General features: G+C 46.1%; 2 long non-coding RNA genes across 4 annotated transcripts; both read left to right on the forward strand.

Moving 5' to 3' along the window:
- The first annotated feature begins 1,742 nt into the window (after positions 1-1,742).
- On the forward strand, positions 1,743-5,866 carry LOC131557095 (uncharacterized). Of its 3 annotated transcripts, XR_009274682.1 has the most exons (7): positions 1,743-1,801; positions 2,424-2,487; positions 3,178-3,253; positions 3,371-3,630; positions 4,021-4,138; positions 4,733-5,417; positions 5,646-5,816. It is a non-coding gene; the product is annotated as an uncharacterized LOC131557095 (long non-coding RNA). The 3 variants fall into 3 exon arrangements; XR_009274680.1 differs by lacking the exon at positions 4,733-5,417 and having other exon boundaries at positions 5,646-5,866; XR_009274681.1 differs by having other exon boundaries at positions 4,733-5,848.
- A 3,240-nt stretch (positions 5,867-9,106) lies between these two features.
- On the forward strand, positions 9,107-14,715 carry LOC131557057 (uncharacterized). The gene is made up of 7 exons (XR_009274678.1): positions 9,107-9,809; positions 10,578-10,642; positions 11,261-11,324; positions 12,016-12,091; positions 12,209-12,517; positions 12,858-12,975; positions 13,570-14,715. It is a non-coding gene; the product is annotated as an uncharacterized LOC131557057 (long non-coding RNA).
- The last annotated feature ends 11,906 nt before the right edge of the window (positions 14,716-26,621 follow it).

Here is a 26,621-nt window from a genome sequence, read left to right on the forward strand (position 1 = left end):
TCTGCTTGCAGAGCGCCGGTGCAGACGGCAGGGAGCGCTCTGCCTGAAGTGCGCTGGTGCAGAGGGCAGGGGGTGGTGTATAAAGAAAATATAACAACTATATATACGAAGGAATAAAAGCTCTATGTCACGTGCCGCAGTAGAAAATTTCAGGCTCCCAGGGAATAAATAGTTTTCTTTCAATCATTATAGTTTTGGGGGTTTTTTTACTCCCAGGTAGCCTGAAAGCTACTACTGCTGCTTTTTTATTCTAAAGCAACAAAGGAAAACCAGGATTAGAAATAAAAGGGAAGGGAAAGGGAAAGAAAAGGAAAGGAAAGAAAGCAGGAGAGCAAGGGGGAAGGGAAAGGAAAAGAAGGGAAAGGGGTGAAAAACAGAGTGGGAAAAAAGAAAAGAGTTGGAGTGAAAAAGAGAGGGCATCCGGGAGGAGCGGTGCTGCTTCAGGTCCTTCCCCGCCCACGAGCGAAGGACCCGTTTGACGCCCGGGAGGGACTGCAGCTCCCGGTGGCGGGGCACGGAGCCGTGGCTGTCAGCCCGAGACTACAACTCCCGGCAGGCCGTGCTGCCGGCGCGGCGTGTGACGCAACGGCCGACGTGGCACATGAGTGGCTGGCGGGCCGAGGGGGCCGGGCGCCGGGGGAGCGGGCTGTGCGCGGGCAGATCCCAGCGCCTCTCCCGCGCGGGACGGAGCCGCGGCAGCGGCGCTGGAGGGGCGAAGCCTCCGTGTGGGCGCCCGCGTGGAGCTGAGGAGCGCGGAAGGAGCGTCCGCCCGGTTCGTCGGCCTCACTCAGCGGTGCCGGGGGCGGGGGCGCTGCCGCCCGCCGATGGCGGAGGGCGAGGCGGTGCTTTGCTGCCGCGGGCCGGGAGCTGCAGGAGCCGCCCCGGGTGAGCGGCGCCGGGCGCTGCCGCGGTCCCGGTGGGGCGGCCGCCCTCGGGCTGGCGGAGGCGCCGGAGGAGCCCCCGAGCCGCAGCCGTCTCCCTCGGGCTGCTGCCGGTGCTGCGGGCGGAGGCGGCTCCGCCGCGTGTCGGGCGTTGCGAGCAGGGAGCGCTGCGACATCGGCGGCGTGACGGGGCTGCTGCCCGCGTTAGTGCTCGTGGCTCTTTCCGCCGTGGAAACGGACGGAGCGGCGCTGAGCGGTAAAGCCCGAGATGGCCGGGAGAATGCCCAGCGCGGGGAGCCGGCGGGCTGTACCCTTCGGATGGCCCAGGTGCGAGCTGCAAACTCACCCCCGCTTCCGCCCCTGCCCTCCCGAGCCCCAGGGAAAATGCTTTCCAGCATTGTCGAGCTTCTGAAAGACAAAACTTGTGATTTGACACTAGCATCCAGAGAAGGTTTCTGTCTAGATTAGCAAATGCCTAAATTGTACTTGGTTACATCCCATGACCGGTTTTAGGCAGTGACTTTATACTGCTTTTAGGATTTTCTTGTACAATGGTGAGAAAATAGGCAGGTCTGATAGTGGTTTCACTTTTTTTCTACTTCACGTTCCATGAGATTCTTTTATCCAAGCACTTGTTTTAAAATTCTACTGTAGGCATTTATGGTTCACTGTTTTTTTCTTTGCAGCACCCATGACTTTTTTTTTTTCTCTAAATCGGCAGTAAATATAGCTGAGTAAAATTACCTCAGTCTTCTTCCTTCTTTTTAACTGAATTGTTTTTATTAAAAATCCTATTTGAATATGTAGAAAAAGTGGGGATGTCCTGTAATATATCATAGCTTTTCTTGTTTACAGGGTATTCAGAAAATGTGTCTCCCTTAGAGTCCCACAGAAACGTTCTCAGTGCGATCTCTATCAAGGTATGTATTTATAAATAAGTGATTCGTTTAGATATTTGCCTGTGTACCTTTTCCTGTAATTCAGAGCTTGCGTTCTGTGGGTTTTATGATAAACCTGTAAAACATGTAAGAATGGTTTTGCTAGTCTTAATCGTTGAAAGCAGCAATAAGTGGATTTAGAGCCTGTTCTTGACCAGACAAAGGGAAAAAGTGACTTTGATGCTGAACTTGTTTTTTTCATTTTTCATTTGACTTGCCTGGAATGATTTAGGAATAGAGAGAGCTAGAAAAAGAGAGAAATAGAATTGGTTATTGAGCACTCCTCAAATGCTCACCACGATTCAGTGTAGAGCCGAAGGGAAGGGTGATGGAACAGAGCTCTGTGCTTTAGAAGGAAATAAATTTAAACCTGACCTCCACACAGAGTCTCACTAACTACTGTTGTTTTAAAACACAAAATACGTTTAGGAAGTGTTGGAAGTTAGTATTTTGGGAAAGAAATGGCAGTTCCACAGAACATTCCATTGAACAGAGGCTCTGGGAACGATTCGTGTTGTAACTGCTGTCACTGCAATCAGTTGGTGGCTCAGCCTTGAAATGTGCACTTGCCCTTCTATAAAGCACTGTTTTGTTTGCCTTTCAGTGCTGTGAGTCTTGATAAATTGGAGAAGAGCCCAAGAGAAATTTTTCATCCCTTGATATAAAAGGTAGGAAGTGACTTTTTTTGGTTTGGTTCTTTTTCTTTATTATTTTCTGGAAATAAAAGTAATTAAGTATAGGTACTACTGGTTTGTTTCTTCCAGTAGCAGGTGATAATAATAGTAGTAGTAATAGTAAAAATAATAATAGACATAATAATAATAGTAATGTAATACTACTTAAACTGTCTTTATCCATTGACCTGGCCATTTCAAATCAAAACTTCTAAACACAAATCAAACCATCATCCTTGTAGAATCTTTCACAGCAGTGGGCTAAAGATCCTGGTTTTGTTGACAGGATTTATTGGTTCTGGAAGAACAAGAGGGAAGTAGAAGCCTAACTACTTCTAGCTCACAGAGCCGCCCAGTGAACAGAGCTTTGTGTTTTGGTGGGCTTGTGATGACTTTGAAATCAATTGCTCATTACAGTAAAAAAAATTCATGTGTTTTTGAACGTGACAGCAGAAATAACTTTAGGCACCAACTGAATAATAATAGATCACCAATTTAAGTTAAAAATTCATGCTATACTATCAAAATTTAAAGGTAAATTATTATGTATTAGGTGATGGTATGAAGTGTATGTTCTAATGTGTAATGCAAAGATACATACGTACCTGAAAGTCCTTAGAGGAAACAAATTTTTATGTCTGCTGTTTGACTGTTTATCATACGATATTTGGTTTTATTTCCCAGGGATCGGTGAATTTTAACTTTGGAGTCCTCTATGCTAAGGATGCTCAGCTTACAGGTGATGAAATGTTCAGTAATGGTGAGTTTTTCACCTTCTCTTTAATTGCTGTGCTGATCTGAATAAGAAAAAAACAAAAGCAAGAGAAAAAAGAAGGATGGTTTAATATTTTTTATGCTGTTATGTTTGTTTCCTCAGTATTTGCTGCAGCTCTGCTTACCCAAGCTTTGGGTTCCTTCTGTCCCACTGGGAGTTGCCCAATTTGGTTGCATCTGGTGAAATTCCCCCTGAGACCTTACAGAACTAGCTCAAACTGCGTGAGAGCCATTTGCAGTTCTCTCCAGACACCTGGAGAATGGGCGACGTTTCTGAGGATCCGGCGAGCGCGCTTCTGTCAAAACTCAGTCTGTGAAATTCCTGGGGAAAACCCTTCTGTGTCCCGAAGGGCTCAAACTCTGGTGAGGATCCAGTTATCAGGTGCTCACCTGGATGGTTCCAGCTCTTAAAGTGAATACTTGTACTCTTACCCTGTAGTTTACATCTATTGTATTTTTGTTATTTTGCAAGATTTTTTGTCTTTGCAAAATATTGTGCATTTCACTCTTTGGAACCTCTCAGATGGTTCTTTGGTGCAGCACCACCCCATGGGACACTTGGCTGCTGTCCTGAAGGGGTTGGTCGCTAGAATTGTAAATCCTGGAGAGTTCATAAGTCTTCTGTCCCCAGGGAGGTACCATGCTTTGTTTACTTTTGTTCTGTTTGTTAGGCGCTGCTTCTCGTTGCAAGTATGAATTTCAAACTGCCCTGTTCTTATTTTAACTGTTTTCCTGGTTCTCTCCGCACGGCAGGGAAAGACTCTCGTCTCCTTGTCGTCGGGCTCGGTGCTGTCCAAGAAGATCCAGAGAATACAAAAATCATAAGAAGCAAAATATGACTGCAGGGAAAAGAAGCTGGAGAGAACAGAAGGTGATATTGTTATCCTTACCCTGTATTAGAAACATCCGCTGTGCTTTGATGCTGGCAGCTGCCAGGGGCTTGTTAGCTCTTTGTAGGCAGGTGTAGGTGTTCACTTGTAGGTTTTTTCTCTGGACAAGGCAATTCAAACTTTGCTAAGCTTGTATTTGCAGATTACTCTGTAGCACAGTCCAGCATGACATTTTTGAATGTTGTAAAAATACCATGTTACTTGGAAATTGCTAATGAAGAGAAGCTTTAGGGGAAAATAAGATTTCAGGGTTGGAAGATGTGAGAAGAATTTTGTGGGGATGTTAGACTGAAGTAAAGCACACTTGAAGCTGGACTGGCACGCTGGCAGGTCCCCTATTAAACAGTAGTGCTGAGATTAGCCTGGGGGTTGCCCACTGTTTCTGTAGAAATCAGTGTTTGCTGGTCTTCAGAGGTAAGCTGCTTTGAAAAGCTGGAAGGTGCAGCATGCTGACAAGCCCCGTGCTTTGGATTAAAAGTAGATTTCAGAAGGGTCCTAAGCTTTTGTCTTTTCCTAGAAGTCGATGTAATCCTATCGAGGGGTTTTTAATTCTGTGTTGCCACGTCATCCATCAGGGGTAGTAATCATCATACAAGTACAGAACAGAAAATCAGACCCTGTCCCAACCACTTAGAGCCCAGAAGACGATTTCCTCGGGCTGCCATTTGCGTGCCATCGGTACTCACCACGAATTGACCCCTGTGGCTGTGACACAGCACCGGGACGCTGACGGAAGGAGGCTGGTGGCAGAGCCTGGAGGTCCCTGTCCCACGGGGAGGGAGAGGACGAGGCAGCGTCGCCTGCAGGGAGGGTCTCGTCCCCAGAGAGCAGCCGGCGACTCCGTCCCTGCCCGGGGCTCCGGGTGCACCCTCGGGGAGGACGCCTGCCCTCAGGTTTCTCCCTGGGCACCCGGGGAGGGAACCAGGTCCATCCGTGTGGCAGCTGCAGGGCCTGCAGGCTCTGGGGCTCTGCAGCCGTGTGCCTTGTCACAGGGTGGCAGGGACGTGGCACTGCCCGGCCGCGCCGCTGGCCTCGGATCCTTGCTGCTTTCCTCCTGATCCCACTTGGATGTACCAGCAGTCTTCTGTCTTTTCTTTAAAAGTGTCCTTGGGAGACTTCAAAGAGAGGGTAATCAGTGATGTCAAAGCCGACATATTTGACCCGTTGGCACTCAAGAGAAAAGACAAAAAGCTGCTTTGCATCCTTGTGCCTGCAAGTCATGAAGGGGCTGGGCGAGGTCACTGAGGCTCTGAGATGGAGGTGAGTTTGCATTCCAGTTTATTGGAACGGAGGCTCATCAGAAGTTTCCTCGGGTATCCAAGGCACCGAGCCCCGGAGCCGAGCGAGCCTGAGCTGCTGCGTGCTTGCTGTGAGCTTTGGGGTGAGCGGGCATCGTTGCAGGCCTGGGATGGATTGAAATGCGCTGAGGAAAGCAGAGGCAGGGAGGGAGGGAAATGCTCTGTTAACTTGTGCCAATTCTTCTGTCAGACTCATCACGGCGGGACAGCGTGAGGACTGAAAGTGTAAGAAGATGTGGAGGGAAACAGAGAATCTGACAGGAGCAGCGAACGCACGAGTGCACGAATTTTGCTTTTTGCTTGGATGTAAACTCAGGAGATGAAAGGAATTTGGGAGTGAGAAGGGACATTTCAGAAGGAGAAGAAGAAAAAGAAGTTGTTGTTGTTGTTGCAGTCCTGGCAAAATCTTTTCTTCTAGCTAATAAAAGAAGTTAGCTTAAAAAACAAAAAGAAAAAAATGTAGCGTTTTTTTTTTTTCCTTCACTATTATATTCATTGGTGGTATATGGTGTGTTGTTTTATTTCTTGGTATTATTAACTCTGTGTAAATTGTTTTTTGAGTGAAGCTGACTTTCTGGATGGGTTGGTTTGTATTTGAGGCAGGATTAATTTCAATAGGATTCTTTCATAGATTTCTGATGGGTATTACCGGGATTTTGGTTTTGTTTACTGTATGTATAAACATAGAGCTTTGGTAGGGCCAGCTGGGCTGCTGGAGTTTTGGGTGTGAATTTATTAGATGGCTTTTGTTAGATGCAGTTTTTAATTTTTGAAATGTTTTTCAATGTAGTGGTCTTAAGGTGGTTTTTAAGAATTCATTGTATTGTTTTCTGTTGTTTGTAGTTGGTGTATGATAAGGGATGTGGTGTGACTTCTTGAACGCTCTGGTTTTGGTGTTCCCAAGTTCTGATTTCTTTCTGGTTCGATAGTTTTTTTTTTTAGTTTTTGGGACGGGGCATTTATATGGTGGATTTTTATAGGCAATACGTTTTTTAATTTAGGCAGTGATATTTTTTAGTATTTTAATAGTTTAGATTTTTTATTTTCATGGTTTTAATTATTTTTTTTAATTTTTTCAAATAACTTGTATAGATGATAGGTTGTTATTTGTGCATTAGCATAAAGGTAGAGCTTTGGGGACTTTTTTTAGTAATGTTCAGGGTCAGTTGTACAGTTTTGAGTCTAGTGAGTTGGTTTGATTTAATTTTTAATGGGTGTTTGTTGTTATTAGCAGTTGTGTCATTTTCAAGGTGTATTTGAGTTTTTTTGGGGTTTTTGAGATACTGGTTTAGGAGGAAGTTTATGATGAGCATGTGCAGAGGTTTTGGGCTACTTTATAGTGGGATTTAAAATTGATTTACAGTTAGGTTTATTTGAGTTTTTATTGGGGTTCAATGACGTTGTGGGATGTTTGTTCCGTTAGTGATAGAAATAGGTTTTGTTCTGATGTGCTGCGACGGGACGGGCGTGTGCTGCGTGCCAGCGCTGACAAAGGTACGGTATCGTTGTGGCTCCGGTGTGTCGGGTTAGTGAACTTCTATGGTTTAATATAGAGATGAAAATAGCAATAAATATGAATTTAAAAATAAATCTAAAATTAGAGTGGTAAACATAAATATAGATAACAGATACATACAGAAAACTATAATACATGGTATATAATTGGAACATATATCGGTAAATGATAGTCTATTTTATATATATATATATATATATATATATACAAAGATATATAAATATAGATTGTAAATATAAAAATATTTAAATAGAGTAAAAGTAAATTGGGGGGTTTTATTAGGTTATAGGCTGGGGTTTTTAAATAAATGATAGAAATGAAATATAAATTCAGATATGCAAATATATATAGAAATACAAATATCAATACATATTTAATTTAAATAAATATAAGTAAAAATATATACAATACAGAAACTTTATGATTCTATTAGAAGGTATTCTCTCTAATATATATAATATCTATGAATAAAATAAATAAAAATATCTATATAAATATCATTATAATTTTGAAAAATAAATTTACTTCCTGCATTTTAAATCTGGTTCAAATAAAGGGGTGTCCTTGGTTTTTATTTGGTTAGAGGCAGGAGTTTTATTTTAAATAATATAAGTAATATAGAAATGTGGATCTTAAGATAGAAATATATAATAAATATATAAAGAGAAATTGCTAAACTATGACTATAAATTTAAATATAAATATATGTAAGTAATATGAGGAGGTGTAGTATAGAATATAAATAACATTATGTGGCAATATAAATTATAAATGGGAATATAAATATGAAAATATGTAAATATAGTTTAAGAGAAAGGGAATGTTTTGGCTTTCATTTAAGTAGAGGCAGGGTTTTTAGTTTGAATATTATAAGTGTTCCAGAAGTAAAAATGTTGACGCAGAAATATTTAATCAATATAAAAAATATGAATAAAAATATATAAAAAATATAAATACCTACTCGCATCGGATGTAATATAGAATATAAACTTACTTATAGATTGACATTGGTAAAGATAAATGTATAAGTAAGCAATATACATTAATATACATTATAAATGCAAATATGAATATAAAAATTGAACATGAGGATAAAATCTATTTAAATATTGTTTAAAACAAAGGGTGGGGGTTTTTTTATTCTTATTGTGTTAGAGGCAGGGTTTTTTTTAAATAATATGAATGTAGATATTACTGTTATATATTTCTAAATATTGAGATATACAATCAAGATATAAATATATATATAAACACAAAATATAAATAAATACAAATAATAGGAAGAGATGTAATGAAGAATTCAAATAACAGTATACATAAGTATACATTTTAAATGTAAATGTGAATATGAACCTGAAAAATAGAATTTTAAAAAATATTTAAGTACAGTTTTGAAGAAAGGGGTTCTTTTTGGCTTTAATGTGGATGGAGGCAAAGGTTTGATTTTAAATAATCCAAGTGTTACAGAAGTAAAAATTGTAACAGAAATATATACTTACTATGTAAAAATATTTATAAAAATATACAAATAAATTTAAGTTGTAGGGATATATGCAATATGGAATAGAAATGTATTTATAAAAAGAAATGTATAAATGGACAGTGTATATCAATATACATTGTAAATAGAAATGTGACTATTAATATGAAAAAATATTTAAAAAAATATTTAAATATTTCTTAAAAGAAATTGGTTTGGTTTTGTTTTTTGTTTTCTGTTTTTTCTTTTTGTGTTTTGTTTTGTTTTGTTTTGTCTTTTATCCTATTAGATTAGAGGCAGACGGGTTTTTTTCCCTCTTCCCGGTTGTTTTGGGGCATTTATTTCCGAGCAGTGTTTGTCGGGGGTCGCCCCTGTTGTTTTTTGCCGCCTTCGCTGCCCGCAGCCCCGAGGCGCGCTGCGCCCCCGGCTGGGGCGGGCGGCAGTGCTGCCGCCTTGTGGGCAGAGCGCGGTGCTGCAGCCCTGCACCGAGAGGCCGCCACCTTGGGAGTGGCGAGTCGCGGGTGTCGCGGACTTTTAATTGACCTTCTCAACAGGGCGGCGAAAAGGGCGGGGAAGTGGAGGACCGGGGTGGGTGTCACTGGACTGCCTGCATGGAATACCGACGCCGGCAAAGCCCCGGTGGTATTTTCTGTGGCGTTTCATGTGTACCCGACACATGCTGTGGTCTCAGCGGCGCCGCGGGCGGGCGTATTTCGGCGGGTTTGTGACAGGCATGTGGGTAAACGCCTCGCTGTGCCGGGGTCCTGTCACGGCCGCCTTCCCGCCCTGAGGGAGCCGAGTCGGGCCGAATTGTTCCGAAGAGCCGAAGAGCCGAGTGTGGGCGAAAACAGCCGAGTTTCACCGAAGAGTCGAGTGTGGGCGAAAACAGCCGACTTGAGCCGAAGAGCCGAGCCGGGCCGACAACAGCCGAGTTTCACCGAAGAGCCGAGTGTGGGCGAAAACAGCCGAGTTTCACCGAAGAGCCGAGTGTGGCCGACAACAGCCGAGTTTAACCGAAGAGCCCAGTGTGGCCGAAAACAGCCGAGTTGAGCCGAAGAGACGAGTGTGGCCGAGTGAAACCGATAGCCGAGTGTAGCCGAGTGTAACCGATAGCCGAGTGTAGCCGGCATTGGCCGCATTTAGACAAAGAGCCGAATATGACCGACTTTAGCCCAACCGGGCCGAGTTCAGCCGAAGAGCCGGAAAAGCCGAATTTAGACGAAAAGCCGAACCGAAACGATTTTAGACCTAAGCCGAACCAAGCCTAATTTAGCCGAGTTTAATTAAACAGAACCGAACGACGCCGCAGCGCTCTGCCTGCAGAGCAACGGTGCAGACGGCAGCGGGCGGTGTATAAAGTGAGTATCAAATATCAACTATATATGCGAAGGAATAAAAAGCTCTGTGTCATGTGCAGCAGTAGAAAATTTCAGGCTCCCAGGGAATAAATAGTTTTCTTTAAATCTTTTTAGTTTTGGGGTTTTTTTACTCCCAGGTAGCCTGAAAGTTACTACTGCTGCTTTTTTATTCTAGAGCTAGAAAGGCAAACCAAGATTAGAAATACAAGAAAAGGAAAGGGAAAGAAAAAAAAGGAAAAAAATGGAAAAAAGGAGAGGAGAGGAAAGGAAAGGAAAGGGAAAAGGAAAAGAGTGAAAAACAGAGTTAAAAAAAGAAAAAGAGTTGGAGGGACAAAAGAGAGGGCATCCGGGAGGAGCGGTGCTGCCTCGGGTCCTTCCCCGCCCTGGGGCGAAGGAGCCGTTTGATGCCCGGGAGGGACTGCAGCTCCCAGTGGCGGGGCACGGAGCCGTGGCTGTCAGCCCGAGACTACAACTCCCGGCAGGCCCTGCTGCCGGCGCGGCGTGTGACGCAGCGGCTATCGCGGCACATGAGTGGCTGGCGGGCCGAGACTCCAACTCCCGGCAGGCCCTGCTGCCGGCGCGGCCTGTGACGCAGCGGCCGACGCGGCCCGGCATTTTTCTCTAAATCGGCAGTAAATACAGCTGAGTAAAATTAGCTTGGTTTTCTTCCTTCTTTTGTAACTGAATAGTTTTTATTAAAAATCCTATTTGAATATGTAGAAAAAGTGGGGATGTCCTGTAATATATCCTAGCTTTTCTTGTTTCCAGGGTGCTCAGAAAACATGCGTCCCTTAGAGTCCCACAGAAACGTTCTCAGTGCGATCTCTATCAAGGTATGTATTTACTAATAAGTGATCCCTTTAGATATTTGCCTGTGTACCTTTTCCTGTAATTCAGAGCTTGCGTTCTGTGGGTTTTATGATAAAGCTGTAAAACATGTAAAAATGGTTTTGCAAGTCCTAATCGTTGAAGGCAGCAATAAGTGGATTTAGAGCCTGTTGTTGACCAGACAAAGGGAAAAAGTGTGACTTTGATGCTGAACTTGTCGTTTTTCATTGGACTTGTCTGGAATTATTTAGGAATAGAGAGAAGTAGAAAAAGAGAGAAATAGAATTGGTTATTGAGCCCTTCTCAAATGCTCACCACGATTCAGTGTAGAGCCGAAGTGAAGGGTGATGGAACAGAGCTCTGTGCTTTAGAAGGAAATAAATTTAAACCTGACCTCCACACAGAGTCTCACTAACTTCTGTTGTTGTAAAATACCAAATACGTTTAGGAAGTGTTGGAAGTTGGTGTTTTGGGAAAGAAATGGCAGTTCCACTGAACGTTCCATTGAACAGAGGCTCTGGGAACGATTCGTGTTGTAACTGCTGTCACTGCAATCAGTTGGTGGCTCAGCCTTGAAACGTGCACTTGCCCTTCTATAAAGCACTGTTTTGTTTGCCTTTCAGTGCTGTGAGTCTTGATAAATTGGAGAAGAGCCCAAGAGAAATTTTTCATCCCTTGATATAAAAGGTAGGAAGTGACTTTTTTTGGTTTGGTTCTTTTTCTTTATTATTTTCTGGAAATAAAAGTAATTAAGTATAGGTACTACTGGTTTGTTTCTTCCAGTAGCAGATGATAACAATAGCAGTAGTAATAGTAAAAATAATAATAGAAATAATAATAATAGCAATGTAATACTACCTAAACTGTCTTTATCCATTGAACTGGCCATTTCAAATGAAAACTTCTAAACACAAATCCAATCATCATCCTTGTAGAATCTTTCACAGCAGTGGGCTAAAGATCCTGGTTTTGTTGACAGGATTTATTGGTTCTGGAAGAACAAGAGGGAAGTAGAAGCCTAACTACTTCTAGCTCACAGAGCCGCCCAGTGAACAGAGCTTTGTGTTTTGGTGGGCTTGTGATGACTTTGAAATCAATTGCTCATTACAGTTAAAAAAAATTGATGTTTTTTTGAACGTGACAGCAGAAATAACTTTAGGCACCAACTGAATAATAATAGATCACCAATTTAAGTTAAAAATTCATGCTATACTATCAAAATTTAAAGGTAAATTATTATGTATTAGGTGATGGTATGAAGTGTATGTTCTAATGTGTAATGCAAAGATACATACGTACCTGAAAGTCCTTAGAGGAAACAAATTTTTATGTCTGCTGTTTGACTGTTTATCATACGATATTTGGTTTTATTTCCCAGGGATCGGTGAATTTTAACTTTGGAGTCCTCTATGCTAAGGATGCTCAGCTTACAGGTGATGAAATGTTCAGTAATGGTGAGTTTTTCGCCTTCTCTTTAATTGCTGTGCTGATATGAATAAGAAAAAAACAAAAGCAAGAGAAAAAAGAAGGATGGTTTATTATTTTTGATGCTGTTTTGTTTGTTTCCTCAGTATTTGCTGCGGCTCTGCTCACCCAAGCTTTGGGTTCCTTCTGTCCCACTGGGAGTTGCCCAATTTGGTTGCATCTGGTGAAATTCCCCCGAGACCTTACAGAACTAGCTCAAACTACGTGAGAGCCATTTGCAGTTCTCTCCAGACACCTGGAGAATGGGCGACGTTTCTGAGGATCCGGCGAGCGCGCTTCTATCCAAACTCAGTCTGTGAAATTCCTGGGGAAAACCCTTCTGTGTCCTGAAGGGTTCAAAGTCTGGTGAGGATCCAGTTATCAGGTGCTCACCTGGACGGTTCCAGCTCCCAAAGGTAACACTTGTACTCTTGCCCTGTAGTTTACATCTATTGCATTTTTGTTATTTTGCAAGATTTTTTGTCTTTGCAAAATATTGTGCATTTCACTCTTTGGAACCTCTCAGATGGTTCTTTGGTGCAGCACCACCCCATGGGACACTTGGCTGCTGTCCTGAAGGGGTTGGTCGCTGGAATTGTAAATCCTGGAGAGTTCATAAGTCTTCTGTCCCCAGGGAGGTATCATGCTTTGTTTACCTTTGTTCTGTTGGTTAGGCGCTGCTTCTCGTTGCAAGTATGAATTTCAAACTGCCCTGTTCTTATTTTAACTGTTTTCCTGGTTCTCTCCGTCCGGCAGGGAAAGACTCTCGTATCCTTGTCGTCGGGCTCGGTGCTGTCCAAGAAGATGCAGAGACTAAAAACATCATAAGAAGCAAAATACGACTGCAGGGAAAAGAAGCTGGAGAGAACAGAAGGTGATATTGTTATCCTTACCCTGTATTAGAAACATCCGCTGTGCTTTGATGCTGGCAGCTGCCAGGGGCTTGTTAGCTCTTTGTAGGCAGGTGTAGGTGTTCACTTGTAGGTTTTTTCTCTGGACAAGGCAATTCAAACTTTGCTAAGCTTGTATTTGCAGATTACTCTGTAGCACAGTCCAGCATGACATTTTTGAATGTTGTAAAAATACCATGTTACTTGGAAATTGCTAATGGAGAGAAGCTTTAGGGGAAAATAAGATTTCAGGGTTGGAAGATGTGAGAAGAATTTTGTGGGGATGTTAGACTGAAGTAAAGCACACTTGAAGCTGGACTGGCACGCTGGCAGGTCCCCTATTAAACAGTGGTGCTGAGGTTAGCCTGGGGGTTGCCCACTGTTTCTGTAGAAATCAATGTTTCCTGGTCTTCAGAGGTAAGCTGCTTTGAAAAGCTGGAAGGTGCAGCATGCTGACAAGCCCCGTGCTTTGGATTAAAAGTAGATTTCAGAAGGGTCCTAAGCTTTTGTCTTTTCCTAGAAGTCGATGTAATCCTATCGAGGGGTTTTTAATTCTGTGTTGCCGTGTCATCCATCAGAGCCCTGTTGTACTGATCATCATACAATTACAAAACAAAACATCAGACCCTGTCCCGACCACTTAGAGCCCAGAACACGATTTCCTCGGGCTGCCATTTGCGTGCCATCGGTACTCACCACGGAAGCGAGCTGGGGATTGTCGCAGCTGTTGGGAACAAACCGCTTCTCGTCACACAGAAATGGAATTGGGACGACGCCTCGGCCAGCCCCTCTCTGCCATCAGCTCCTGAATCTGCAGCAGAGCAGTTCCAGTCCATGCGGGCACGTGTAATCCAGCTCCTGATGATCTGAGCGCACGGAGCAGCGCTCAGCTGCTGTGGGGGGCTCAGGGAGGGCAGAGTGTGCATTGTCATCTTCCTGAACCTACAGACGAATCCAAGTCAGAATCCACAGCGTGGAAATCAGTCGCATATATGCTAAATAAAACTTGCAGATTTATTTAAGAATTGTTTCTGCTTGTTCTTTGTTGTGCTTCTGTGCTTAGAAAACCTCCCTTTAAAATCAGTTCAGTCCATCAGTTGAACCTTTGTTTGCAGACCCTCAGTGAGCAGAATTTGTTGCAGACTCAGTGCACGCTGTGCAGGCCTCCTGGGAGTGTGAGGAGCTCATGTGTGCTACTTTTTGCTTTAGGACGCTCTAAGGTATTTATTCCTTTTGGGATACATGATGAGAATTCCCAAGAGAGGTAGTTATAAGGTATGACATCGGGAAAAAGCCTGTGTGGTTGGAATGTTGTTGCTGTCAAAAGTTAATTTTTCCTTCTTTCTTAGCCAGTAGTTAGCTTTTTGCTTAATTTTTGTGGTATCAGTATTTTATTGTCTAAAAAATTGCTTCAAAATAACTTCGGTGGTTGGTGTTGGCCACCAGTACCTTGTTCAGATTTGCCTATTTGCTTGTAGCTGAAATGTTCACATCTTGTTTATCATTCTATTTAAGAAACTGCTGCCCAGCCAACTAATAACTGAATATCCATCTGTCTAGGACATGGGGAGAGGATTAGGTAATGTCTTTATTTCCAGAAAAAAGTTCCAGTGTAGTTTCTAAATAGAGGAGAAGGGGGTGAAGACTCGGGGCTCTGATGCCGTTGGGGCACCCCAAGGTCCCCAGGAGAAGGAGCCCCACTGCGGTGCAGGAGCAGGTGTGTTCTCATCTAATATTGAACAAATTATAAATATAAATATGAAAATTATAAACATGAAAATATTTTTAAAATACTTAAATAAAGTGGGTTTTCTTTATTGGTCAATATGAAGGGTTTTGATTGTAAAAATTATAAATACAAATAATATAAAGGTAGAAATCTAAGTTTAGAAATATATAATAAATACATACAGATAAATATAAAAATTAAAAATATAAGAAAAAATTAGTTGTAGCAGTAGATATTATACATAATTTAAATAATAATTTAAATATATTTTAAAATTTTATATATATAATATATCATTACTAATGTAATACATCCAAAGAAACGATAAATTAAAATATGAATGTAAAATTATACAAAGTATAAATAAAAAACATTTCAATATCCTTTAAAAGAAGGGGTTTTTTTATTTATTTGGTTAGAGACGGGGTTTTTATTTGGAATAATGAAAGTATTATAGAAGTATAAAACTAAATATAGAAATATACAGTCAATATAGAAAGATATTTGTAAAAACACGAACGACGCCTCCTTCGGCCGAATGGAACGAGCTCAGCCGAACCAAGGCGAGACCGGCGGAACCTGACGGCCTCGAGCGAACCGAGGCCAGGCTTGCGAGGCTGCCTGAACGGAGCCGAGCTCAGCCGAACCGAGCCCGCTGTTCTCGTGCGCGCTAATTAGCGCGAGTGCGGTCACAGCCCAATGAGCTCCTGTGCCACCCCGCGCTCCCGGTCGTGTCCGTGCGATGGCCGGGCCGCCCGCGGGACGCGGCAGCAGGAGAGCCCCGAGCCGGGCGAGTTTAACGTGAGGCGGCGCCGCTTGCCCGCCCTCAGGGAGCCGAGCCGCGCCGAGTGCAGAGACCGGCTCCGAGTTCGGCCGAAGCGAGCCGAGCCGCGCCGAGCGCAGAGACCGGCTCCGAGTTGGGCCGAAGCGAGCCGAGCCGCGCCGAGCGCACAGAGCGGCTCCGAGTTGGGCCGAAGCGAGCCGAGCCGCGCCGAGCGCACAGAGCGGCTCCGAGTTGGGCCGAAGCGAGCCGGGCCGCGCCGAGCGCAGAGAGCGGCTCCGAGTTCGGCCGAAGCGAGCCGGGCCGCGCCGAGCGCAGAGAGCGGCTCCGAGTTCGGCCGAAGCGAGCCGAGCCGCGCCGAGTTGGGCCGAAGCGAGCCGAGCCGCGCCGAGCGCAGAGAGCGGCTCCGAGTTCGGCCGAAGCGAGCCGAGCCGTGCCGAAGGGTCGAGTCCAGCCGAATGCAGATGACAATGGCCGAGTTTAGCCGATTACAGCCGCATTTAGCCGAGCAGCTGTGAGCCTTGCACGCTTGAGGTGAGCGTGCATCATTGCCGGCTTGGGATTGAGTGAAATGCACTAAGGAAACCAGCTCTGGGGAGGGAGGCAGGGAAATCCTCTCTTAACGTTAGCAATTCGTCCGTCAAACTCGTCACGGCAGGACAGAGTGAAGACTGAAAGTGTAAGAAGATGTGGAGGGAAACAGAGAATCTGGCAGGAGCATCGAACGCACAAGTGCACGAATTTTGCTTTTTGCTTGGATGTAAACTCAGAAGTTGTAAGGAATTTGGGAAGGAGAAGGGACATTTCAGGAGGAGAAGAAGTTGTTGCAGTCCTGGCAAAAGCTTTTGTTCTAGCTAATAAAAGAAGTTAGTTTAAATTAAAAAAAAAAAAAAAAAGTGGTTTCTTTTTTCTTCACTATTATATTCTTTGGTGGTATATGGTGTGTTGTTTTATTTCTTGGTGTTATTAGCTCTGTGTAAATTGTTTTTGAGTCAAGCTAACTTTGCATGGGTTGTTTTGTATTTGAGGTAGGATCAATTTCAAGAGGTTTCTTTCACAGACTTCTGATAGGTATTACTGGGATTTTGGTTTTGTTTACTGTATGCATAAACATAGAGATTTGGTAGGGCCAGCTGGGCTGCTGGAGTTTTGGGTGTGAATTTATTAGATGGCTTTTATTAAACACAGAATAATTATGTAAGGTAACAGCAAATTACCCAATTACCCAATTGATCTAGCTATGTAACCTTACCACAAAGTTTTATATCTTGCCAGTTTTCTGTTCTTCTGCTCCAAGTAGTTGTTGCAAAAAAGAAAGCACTGTTACTTTTCTGAAGAGTTTTCTTCTACAACAAGCCCTTTACTGCCCTTGAATGTGAGTCAGAGGAGCCAAACAGCTGTAGCTGCTCTGAGGGCTTGGTGGGATTCGCCCCCTCCCTTTTCCTGGGTGCCATGGGAACGAGAGGCGGGCACAATCAGGGGTATATTAACCCCAGCCGTTGCTGAGGGGCTTCATTCCCTCTCTGGGATGTGCTGGGGTAAGAGCTCTCCTCTCATTTCAGTGAAGAGGCTTTTTCAGCCCGTCTCAGCATCTTTTCAGCAGGTGTTTCTGGGCATCTAAAGCACAGAGGCTCGGAAGATTCTGTGAAGAAAACAGCACGGAATACAGAGAGTATTTAGGTTTGTGATTTTGGGTTTTGTGTTTAGGAGTGGTAAGGTGCTTTTGTAATTTTTAGTTTTGCTCTGGTTGTTTTTTTGGTTGGATTTCTTTTGGTAGAATTTTTGGGGTTTTTTTGGGGGTTTTTTGGTTGGTTTTCGTGGGTTTTTTGGATTTTTTGATGTTTTCTGTGGGTTTTTTTTGTTTCTGTGGGGAGTTAGGTGTTTAGGGTTTTATTGTTTTTGTGGGGTTTTGTTTGTTTATTTTTTTTTCATTGTTTGTTTTTGGGATTTTTTTTTTTTTAATTGAGGAGTACAACACCCTGAAATTCCAAGCTGTGTCAAGCACAATATTTCCCTCAGCAGATTTATCATATCAAAAGAGGGATCTGCCCAGTGTCCAAGATGATGTTTGAGATTGAGGCTTCAGGTGAGTTGAGGATGGTGACTGGGAGAGGGAGGGTGATCAGGTATCCAGTTAGGAGTTCTTGGGAGGGGGTTTGCAGGCAGCAGGGTGAGAAAGGGTGTTTATTTGTTTATTTGAGGGCCCCCCCCCCCAAGGCTGTTCAGAAGCCTAGCAGAGGCATTGCCATGTCTTAGAGCACACAAGGTGATCCACTGCACTCACAGGAATGCCATTTAACTTTGCCTTTCTCTAAGCCAGGTGCCACTCCTAATGAAGGCCACAGCCTTGGAATCAGGATGAAGCTGGAGCCTGAAGGAGCCAGGCACACTCAGGAGAGGGCAAGTAGCTGCCTTGCAGGGATTTGGCCCACATAACTCTGGACTCACACTTTGGTTTTGGTTTTCTTTATTGCAGCTGACCGAGAGGCTCACAGGCCATCACGAGGCCCTCCGAGGCAGACTCATTTCAGGTGCAGCGTGGATTCTCCTCACTGATCATCCAAAAGATAAGTCAGGGGCCTTGGCCTGGAGATGAGAGAATAGTGGGTTGGGAGTTCTTGGGGTAGATTTGAAAATTGGCAGCAGGAAAAGCAATCTTCTCCAAGGGCCTCTTAGGACAGCTAAAGGGAGAGGCTCTACTTTTGATGGCAGCTTTGAGGCGGGCAGTGCAGAACAGCTCCGGTCTGTGTCCTGTTGTCCAGTGTTCTGTGTTCCCTAGTGTGTCTTTGGGGTCCCTTTTGCCTTCTCCCCTCGAGGCCCTCACCACAAGCATGATGTGTCGTGTTTCATGTCCCCTCTGTTTGTCACGTTCTGTGTCACGGGTGTGTGCACACGTTTGTGCTGGAGCTATTCTGCCCTGCTGCATGGCCTGCTGCAATAGGACAAGCCTTGGGGAGGGGAAATTTGTAATGTGGGCTGTACTTGGGCTCTAGATGCTGTTCCTAGATTGACATAAGGTGTTTGCAGCTTGTGAGTTACCCTGGTGGTGTTTGGCATATGTTCTAACTTTCTTTCAGGTGCAGATGCATTCCACGTGTGGCAGAGGGTCAGGGTTAGGAGGTGCCGGGCCTTCTTAGGAGTGCGGTGAGTAGCAGAGTGATGGGGTTTTGGCCGATGCGGTGCCAAGATCAGGCACTGATGTTTGGTTCTCTTTACTCTAGCTGTCTGAGAGACACCAGCCCGGTGCCAGCAGGACCTTCCCAGCTGACGAGGGGCCTTTCTCTGCACCTGACACAGACTGGCATCCCCAGATGTCTGAGAGATAAGTAGAGGGCTGTGACCCACAGTGGGAATGAAGGCATGGTGCTGGTTTGGGAATTACTGGGAGGGGGTTTTGAGTCCAGTTTGGAGGGGGGGGTGTTCATTAAATGGCTCATTAGGCCCCATGAAAGCCAAGTCTCACATTTGATCACAGTGCTGAGATGTGCAGCAGGGCAGAGCAGTCCCGGTGTGTCTCGTGTCACTTGTCTGTTGTGCATTGTGTGTTGTTTGTGTATCTCCTGTCTTTTACCTTAGGACTTTGAGGGCCCTGTCAGTACCCCTGGCATCATTGTTAGCATCTGTAATCTCTGCATTCCTTGGCCTGGCACCCGGGCCACAGAACTTTAGACTGGGGAGCTCAGACAGGCATCAGACTCTCTTCTCTCTTTGGAAGCATCCAGTCAGGTGTCTTGTCAGGTCTTGTTCTGAGCTGTATGGACAGCTGTGCCCCACCTGGATCCATTATGGTGGATTAGGACTTGTATTAATATGAGGTTAGGTGCAGCATTCTGACCGTAGGATTCCTAGGCATCCATCATTGCTGTCCTTGGAATTAATCATTCAGTTATCATCTTCTTCCTCCAGGGTTCTCTGAGCCTCATCAGCTCACCATCGGTCTCAGCTCGGTCATCTCCTTTTGCATTCTCTCAGTCCTTGCAGCCATTTTCCTTGCCAAGAGATTTGTGTCTGTGTCTTGTCCCCATTGTTTGTCACGTCCTGTCCTGTGTCACGGGTGTCAGCACACATTTGGGACGGGGCTGCTCTGCCCTGCCGCATAGCCTGGTGCGATAGGAGAAGTCTTGGAGCCTTGGAATTTGTAATGTGGGGTGTAGATGGACTCTAGATGGGATTTGTAGATGGACACGAGATATCTGGAGCTCTTCAGTTATCCTGCAACAGTGTGACTGTTGTCCGAACTTTTTTTTTCAGATTGAGATGGATTAAATCTGTGCCAGAGGGCCCCATCCCGGGTGAGGGGATTCCCCCGAGCAGGTGAGGCCCCATTTGTCTCTGCAGCAGAAGTGTGTATGGTGACTGTGTTACAGCTCTGGTCTTTGTCTTTCTTTTAGGAAGTCAATCTGGATACCAGCAGCCAAGGTGAGCAGTGGAGAGAAGTGGTTGTTATTGCTCGGCTCTCAAGCACAACAATTTTTCAGCAGATTGATCATGTCGCAAGAGAGATCTGCCCAGTGTCAAGGATGATGTTTGAGATTGAGGCTTCAGGTGAGTTGAGGATGGTGACTGGGGGAGGGAGGGTGAGCAGGTATCCAGTTAGGAGTTCTTGGGAGGGGGGGTTTGCAGGCAGCAGGGTGAGAAAGGGTCTTTATTTGTTTATTTGAGGCCCCCCCCCAAGGCCGTTCAGAAGCCTAGCAGAGGCATTGCCATGTCTTAGAGCACACAAGGTCATCCACTGCACTCACAGGAATGCCATTTAACTTTTCCTTTCTCTAATCCAGGTGCCACTCCTAATGAAGGCCACAGCCTTGGAATCAGGATGAAGCTGGAGCCTGAAGGAGCCAGGCACACTCAGGAGAGGGCAAGTAGCTGACTTGCAGGGGTTTGGCCCACATAACTCTGGACTCACACTTTGGTTTTGGTTTTCTTTATTGCAGCTGACCGAGAGGCTCACAGGCCATCACGGAGCCCTCCGAGGCAGACTCATTTCAGGTGCAACATGGATTCCCCTCACCGATCATCTAAAAGATAAGTCGGGGGCCACAGCCTGGAGATAGGGGAGTATCAGGTTGGGAGTTCTTGGGACAGATTAAAAAATGAGCAGTGGGAAAAGCCATCTTCTGCAAGGGCCTCTTAGGACAGCTAAAGGGAGAGGCTCTACTTTTGATGGCAGCTTTCAGGCGGGCAGTGCAGAACGGCTCTGGTCTGTGTCCTGTTGTCCAGTGTGCCGTGCTCCCTGGTGTGTCTTTGGGGTCCCTTTTGCCTTCTCCCCTCGAGGCCCTCACCACAAGCATGATGTGTCGTGTTTCATGTCCCCCCTGTTTGTCACGTTCTGTGTCACGGGTGTGTGCACACATTTTTTGCCGGAGCTGTTCTGCCCTGCCGCATGGCCTGCTGCAGTAGGACAAACCATGGGGAGTTGGAATTTGTAATGTGGGCTGTACTTGGGCTCTAGATGCTATTCCTAGATTGACATAAGGTGTTTGCAGCTTGTGAGTTACCCTGGTGGTGTTTGATATATGATCTAACTTTCTTTCAGGTGCAGATGCATTCCCTGTGTGGCAGAGGGTCAAGGTTAGGAGGTGCCGGGCCTTCTTAGGAGCGTGGTGAGTAGCAGAGTGGTGGGGTTTTGGCCGATGCGGTGCCAAGATCAGGCACTGATGTTTGGTTTTCTTTAATATATGCTTTCTGAGAGACACCAGCCTGGTGCCAGCAGGACCTTCCCAGCTGACGAGGTGGCCTTTCTTTGCACCTGACAGGGACCAGCATCGCCAGATGTATGAGAGATAAGTAGAGGGCTGTGACCAACAGTGGGGATGAAGGCATGGTGCTGGTTTGGGAATTACTGGGAGGGGTTTTTTAGTCCAATTTGGAGGTGGGATGTGTTCATGAAGTGGCCCCTTAGGCCCCATAAAAGCCAAGTCTCACTTTTGATCACAGTGCTGAGGTGTGCAGCAGGGCAGAGCAGTCCCGGTGTGTCTGGTGTCACTTGTCTGTTGTGCATTATGTGTTGTTTGTGTATCCCATGTCTTTTACCTTAGGGGGGGCCTGTCAGAAACCTTGGCATCATTGGTAGCATCTGTGATCTCTGCATTCTCTGGCCTGGCACCCAGGCCATAGATGCAATTCTGATACTTGTCTGAGCTCCCCAGTCAAAAGTTCTCTCTTTGGAAGCATCCAGTCAGATTTCTTGTCAGGTCTTCTTCCTAGCTGTACCAACAGCTATGCCCCACCTGGATCCATTATGGTGGATTAGGACTTGTATTAATATGAGGTTAGGTGCAGCATTCTGACAGTAGGATTCCTAGGCATCCATCTTTGCTGTCCTTGGAATTAATCCTTCAGTTATCATCTTCTTCCTCCAGGGTTCTCTGAGCCTCATCAGCTCACCATCGGTCTCAGCTCGGTCATCTCCTTTTGCATTCTCTCAGTCCTTGCAGCCATTTTCCTTGCCAAGAGATTTCTGTCTGTGTCTTGTGCCCATTGTTTGTCACGTCCTGTCCTGTGTCACGGGTGTCAGCACACATTTGGGACGGGGCTGCTCTGCCCTGCCGCACAGCCTGGTGCGATAGGAGAAGTCTTGGAGCCTTGGAATTTGTAATGTGGGGTGTAGTTGGACTCTAGATGGGATTTGTAGATGGACACAGGATATCTGGAGCTCTTCAGTTATCCTGCAACAGTGTGACTGTTGTCCGAACTTTTTTTTTCAGATTGAGATGGATTAAATCTGTGCCAGAGGGCCCCATCCTGGGTGAGGGTATTCCCCCGAGCAGGTGAGGCCCCATTTGTCTCTGCAGCAGAAGCGTGTATGGTGACTGTGTTACAGCTCTGGTCTTTGTCTTTCTTTTAGAAAGTAAATCTGGATGCCAGCAGTCAAGGTGAGCAGCGGGGAGAAGTGGTTGTTATTGCTCAGCTCTCAAGCACAACAATTTTTCAGCAGATTCATCGTGTCACAAGAGGGATCTGCCCAGTGTCAAGGATGATGTTTGAGATTGAGGCTTCAGGTGAGTTGAGGATTGTGACTGGGAGAGGGAGGGTGAGCAGGTATCCAGTTAGGAGTTCTTAGGAGGGGGTTTGCAGGCAGCAGGGTGAGTAAGGGTGTTTATTTGAGGGCCCCCCCCCCCCCCAAGGCTGTTCAGAAGCCTAGCAGAGGCATTGCCATGTCTTAGAGCACACAAGGTGATCCTCTGCACTCACAGGAATGCCATTTAACTTTGCCTTTCTCTAAGCCAGGTGCCACTCCTAATGAAGGCCACAGCCTTGGAATCAGGATGAAGCTGGAGCCTGAAGGAGCCAGGCACACTCAGGAGAGGGCAAGTAGCTGCCTTGCAGGGATTTGGCCCACATAACTCTGGACTCACACTTTGGTTTTGGTTTTCTTTATTGCAGCTGACCGAGAGGCTCCCAGGCCATCACGAGGCCCTCTGAGGCAGACTCATTTCAGGTGCAATGTGGATTCCTCTCACCAATCATCCAAAAGATAAGTCGGGGGCCCTTGGCCTGGAGATGGTGGAGTATCAGGTTGGGCGTTCTTGCGCCAGGTGTAAAAATTGGCAGTGGGAAAAGCCATCTTCTGCAAGGGCCTCTTAGGACAGCTAAAGGGAGAGGCTCTACTTTTGATGGCAGCTTTGAGGCGGGCAGTGCAGAACAGCTCCGGTCTGTCTGGTGTTGTCTCGTGTGCCATGTTACCTGGTGTGTCTTTGGGGTCCCTTTTCCCTTCTCCCCTCGAGACCCTCACCACAAGCATGCTGTGTCGTGTTTCATGTCCCCCTGTTTGCCACGTTCTGTGTCACGGGTGTGTGCACACATTTTTTGCCGCAGCTGTTCTGCCCTGCTGCATGGCCTGCTGCAATAGGACAAACCTTGGGGAGTTGAAATTTGTAATGTGGGCTGTACTTGGGCTCTAGATGCTGTTCCTAGATTGACATAAGGTGTTTGCAGCTTGTGAGTTACCCTGGTGGTGTTTGGCATATGTTCTAACTTTCTTTCAGGTGCAGATGCATTGCATTTGTGGCAGAGGGTCAGGGTTAGGAGGTGCCGGGCCTTCTTAGGAGCGCGGTGAGTAGCAGAGTGATGGGGTTTTGGCCGATGCGGTGCCAAGATCAGGCACTGATGTTTGGTTCTCTTTACTCTAGCTGTCTGAGAGACACCAGCCCGGTGCCAGCAGGACCTTCCCAGCTGACGAGGGGCCTTTCTTTGCACCTGACAGGGACCAGCATCCCCAGATGTCTGCGAGATAAGTAGAGGGCTGTGACCCACAGTGGGGATGAAGGCATGGTGCTGGTTTGGGAATTACTGGGAAGGGTTTTTGAGTCTAGTTTGGAGGTGGGGGTGTGTTCATGAAGTGGCCCCTTAGGCCCCACAAAAGCCAAGTCTCACTTTTCCTCACAGTGCTGAGGTGTGCAGCAGGGCAGAGCAGTCCCGGTGTGTCTTGTGTCACTTGTCTGTTGTGCATTATGTGTTGTTTGTGTTTCTCCTGTCTTTTACCTTAGGACTTTGAGGGCCCTGTCAGTACCCCTGGCATCATCGTTAGCATCAGTGATCTCTGCATTCCCTGGTCTGGCACACGGGCCACAGAATTTTTGACTCGGGAGCTCAGACAGGCATCAGACTCTCTTCTCTCTTTGGAAGCATCCAGTCAGGTGTCTTGTCAGGTCTTGTTCTGAGCTGTATGGACAGCTGTGCCCCACCTGGATCCATTATGGTGGATTAGGACTTGCAATAATATGAGGTTAGGTGCAGCATTCTGACAGTAGGATTCCTAGGCATCCATCTTTGCTGTCCTTGGAATAAATCATTCAGTTATCATCTTCTTCTTCCAGGGTTCTCTGAGCCTCATCAGCTCACCATCGGTCTCAGCTCGGTCATCTCCTTTTGCATTCTCTCAGTCCTTGCAGCCATTTTCCTTGCCAAGAGATTTCTGTCTGTGTCTTGTGCCCATTGTTTGTCACGTCCTGTCCTGTGTCACGGGTGTCTGCACACATTTGGGACGGGGCTGCTCTGCCCTGCCGCACAGCCTGGTGCGTCAGGAGAAGTCTTGGAGACTTGGAATTTGTAATGTGGGGTGTAGTTGGACTCTACATGGGATTTGTAGATGGACACGAGATATCTGGAGCTCTTCAGTTATCCTGCAACAGTGTGACTCTTGTCCTCACTTTTTTTTCAGATTGAGATGGATTAAATCTGTGCCAGAGGGCCCCATCCTGGGTGAGGGTATTCCCCCGAGCAGGTGAGGCCCCATTTGTCTCTGCAGCAGAAGTGTGTATGGTGACTGTGTTACAGCTCTGTTCTTTGTCTCTCTTTTAGAAAGTCAATCTGGATGCCAGCAGTCAAGGTGAGCAGCGGGGAGAAGTGGTTGTTATTGCTCAGCCCTCAAGCACAACAATTTTTCAGCAGATTCATCATGTCACAAGAGGGATCTGCCCATTGTCCAAGATGATGTTTGAGATTGAGGCTTCAGGTGAGTTGAGGGTTGTGACTGGGAGAGGGAGGGTGATCAGGTATCCAGTTAGGAGTTCTTGGGAGGGGGTTTGCAGGCAGCAGGGTGAGTAAGGGTGTTTATTTGAGGGCTCCCCCCCAAGGCTGTTCAGAAGCCTAGCAGAGGCATTGCCATGTCTTACAGCACACAAGGTCATCCACTGCACTCAGAGGAGTGCCATTTAACTTTGTCTTTCTCTAACCCAGGTGTCACCCCTAATGTAGGCCACAGCCTTGGAATCAGGATGAAGCTGGAGCCTGAAGGGGCCAGGCACACTCAGGAGAGGGCAAGTAGCTGCCTTGGTGGGATTTGGCCCACATAACTCTGGACTCACACTTTGGTTTTCGTTTTCTTTATTGTAGCTGACCGAGAGGCTCACAGGCCATCACAAGGCCCTCCGAGGCAGACTCATTTCAGGTGCAATATGGATTCCCCTCACCGATCATCTAAAAGATAAGTCGGGGGCCGCAGCCTGGAGATGGGGTGATGGGAGAGATGTGGGTTGGGAGTTCTTGGGGCAGATTTAAAAATGAGCAGAGGGAAAAGCATTCTTCTGCAAGGGCCTCTTAGGACAGCTAAAGGGAGAGGCTCTACTTTTGATGGCAGCTTTCAGGCGGGCAGTGCAGAACAGCTCCGGTCTGTCTGGTGTTGTCTCGTGTGCCGTGTTCCCTGGTGTGTCTTTGGGGTCCCTTTTGCCTTCTCCCCTCGAGGCCCTCACCACAAGCATGCTGTGTCGTGTTTCATGTCCCCCCTGTTTGTCACGTTCTGTGTCACGGGTGTGTGCACACGTTTGTGCTGGAGCTGTTCTGCCCTGCCCATGGCCTGCTGCAGTAGGACAAACCATGGGGAGTTGGAATTTGTAATCAGGGCTGTACTTGGGCTCTAGATGCTATTCCTAGATTGACATAAGGTGTTTGCAGCTTGTGAGTTACCCTGGTGGTGTTTGACATATGTTCTAACTTTCTTTCAGGTGCAGATGCATTCCACGTGTGGCAGAGGGTCGGGGTTAGGAGGTGCCGGGCCTTCTTAGGAGCGCGGTGAGTAGCAGAGTGGTGGGGTTTTGGCCGATGCGGTGCCAAGATCAGGCACTGATGTTTGGTTCTCTTTACTCTAGCTGTCTGAGAGACACCAGCGCGGTGACAGGAGGACCTTCCCAGCTGACGAGGTGGCCTTTCTTTGCACCTGAGACCAGCATCCCCAGATGTCTGAGAGATAAGTAGAGGGCCATGACCCACAGAGGGGATGAAAGCAGAGTGCTGGTTTGGGAATTACTGGGAGGGGTTTTGGAGTCCCCTTGGAGCTGGGGGTGTCCATGAAGTGGCCCCTTAGGCCCCATGAAAGCCAAGTGTCACTTTTGATCACAGTGCTGATGTATGCAGCAGGGCAGAGCAGTCCGGTGTGTCTCGTGTCACTTGTCTATTGTGCCTTATGTGTTGCTTGTGTATCTCATGTCTTTTTCCTTAGCCCTTTGAGGGTCCTGTCAGAAACCCTGGCATCATTGGTAGCATCTGTCATCTCTGCATTCCTTGGCCTGGCACCCGGGCCATAGATGCAATTCTGATACCTGTGTGAGCTCCCCAGTCAAAAGTTCTCTGTTTAGAGGCATCCAGTCAGTTGTCTTTTCAGGTCTTGTTCTCAGTTGTAT

This window comes from Ammospiza caudacuta, chromosome 4, assembly GCF_027887145.1.
Source record: "Ammospiza caudacuta isolate bAmmCau1 chromosome 4, bAmmCau1.pri, whole genome shotgun sequence".
Classification (NCBI taxonomy): Eukaryota; Metazoa; Chordata; class Aves; order Passeriformes; family Passerellidae; genus Ammospiza; species Ammospiza caudacuta.